Raw genomic sequence first — 2,223 nt, forward strand, 5'->3', positions numbered from 1 at the left:
TTAGTGTGTTGTTAGTATTTTTGCTGCATGCTTTGGCATTGCTTGTTTTTTTTGGCGAGTCAAGACGGTTCTTCTCGTCCTGAGCATTTCACTGCATTGTTGACCGTGTTGATTTTGCATATGACAAATAAACCTAACCTAATCTAACCAACCTAATCTTTTCACATATTTCTGTACACTCAAATAATAACAGACTAGTTATTAGCTTCTGCCGTTAGCTTAATAGCCTTTAATGCACAACTGGCAAACTGACGCACAGAAACGTTGTCTACAAACTCATGAAACAAGAAAAACACGTTTGAAGTTAAAAAAAAAAAAGATTACCTATTAAAGCTAATTAATAAACCAAAATAAGAAGCTATAGCTAAGTATCTGCGTTATAACATGATACTTCACAAAAAACGACTAGAGTCTGCCGTTAGCTTAATGCTTCTAAAATTTACAAGATAATAAATAATTGTCCCTAAAATGTCTTAACAATATATAAATAATATTTCAATCAGCATTACCTGTTGATGGGGGCGGAAGAATCACAGTGATTTTAAGCTGCTCTCTCAGCAGTTTAATGTGGAGAGCGCCCCTAGTGGTTGATGTGGTACTACAGGTCAATCTCAGACAGAGGATCTGGTGCATTGATTGCAATTTCCTTAAATACAAATAATACAAACATTAATGCAACATGAAAAATAAGTTTTTAACAATGTTTAATTGTTTATAGTCCTATATGGATTATGAATTATTATTTATTCTAAACCTTTTTAATGTAATATGAAATCATATGTATAATAGTTCTTCAGACTATGACACTGGCCCCCCTTGGCCACACAGATTCATTAAAAACATTGCTTTTGAGCTACTCAAGTTAAAATATAAATTAAAATCCACTCCCATGGATAAGAACAGTCGGGCCTCAGCATTAAGAGGCAGGTCACAGAAGTGTACAGAATATTTTTATAAGAATAAATTTAGGAGAAGACAAGCTTCAATATTTTGAGCAGGCAGTTTGGTTCTGTTGACAGGGCGGGACGCCCGGCTTGTATCATGGTAGGAGAAACACTGATGTAAATATACTTAATGTATTTCACCTAGACTGGTGAGGACCCTGACAAAAGTTCTCCTCTCAACAGGAGCTGAGTAACAGTAGCCTTCAGCTGAGTAACGGTAGCCTTCAGCTGAGTAACAGTAGCCTTCAGTTGAGTAACAGTAGCCTTCAGCTGAGTAACAGTAGCCTTCAGCTGAGTAACAGTAGCCTTCAGCTGAGTAACAGTAGCCTTCAGTTGAGTAACAGTAGCCTTCAGCTGAGTAACAGTAGCCTTCAGCTGAGTAACAGTAGCCTTCAGCTGAGTAACAGTAGCCTTCAGCTGTGTAACAGTAGCCTTCAGCTAACAGTATAAAAATATATTTACCTAGAAAGCTAAAAGTATTAGTTATTGCTAAAAGTAGCTAAATAGCAGTTAAAAGTAGCAGAACAGTAGCTAATAGTAAAAAACTAGAAGCTAAAAACTAAAAGTAGCAAAAAAAGGCTAGCTAAAAATAGCTAAACAATAAATAATAATAGCAAAACATTAAATAATAAGCTTGGCAAAATGCTAGCTAAAAGTTAAAAGTTGCTGCACAGTGGCTAATAATAGCTGAACAGTAGCTAAAGGCTAAAAGTAGCAACAAAAAAAAAAGACAAAAATTGCTGAAACTTTTTTTAACGAGAACATTTGAATTTAAAGAGAGCTCTGTGTTTTTCTGTGGAAAATATTTGCATTTCCAGCTGTGGCGGTCCTCGGAAATAAGAGGTCCGCTCTGCTGTCATCGAGGCCAGAGGTTCTGACTGATCCGATCCGAGGCCCGCTCAGAGGAACAACCTGTTCCACACATAAAGTTCAGTCCTGCCAGGAGCTGACAGCCTGGGCGGGTGGTGGATCTCTGCAGAGACCCGGTTATCTGGGTCTCATTCTGCTCTTTCATCTGCTGCCAACAGTACCAGGACCGGGTCCAGACGGATCTGCTGCACCTGAAAGCTTTTATGGGCCTAAAAGAGTCCGGATAAGATGAAACCTCTTCGGCTCTAAATCACTCAGCGCCGACGAAAACGTTCTGCTCAGATGTTCCAGCCGTCTGCTCTTCTTCATCACCGTGAGGCAGGACAGACGTGCTTCACCAGAAAAGAATTTGGGTCTTCAGGACCAGTACACGTCTTACTGGACCCATTAATGATGAGTCCCTCAGAAC

Source organism: Nematolebias whitei, chromosome 6, assembly GCF_014905685.2.
Source record: "Nematolebias whitei isolate Nwh7 chromosome 6, NemWhi1, whole genome shotgun sequence".
Taxonomy (NCBI): domain Eukaryota; kingdom Metazoa; phylum Chordata; class Actinopteri; order Cyprinodontiformes; family Rivulidae; genus Nematolebias; species Nematolebias whitei.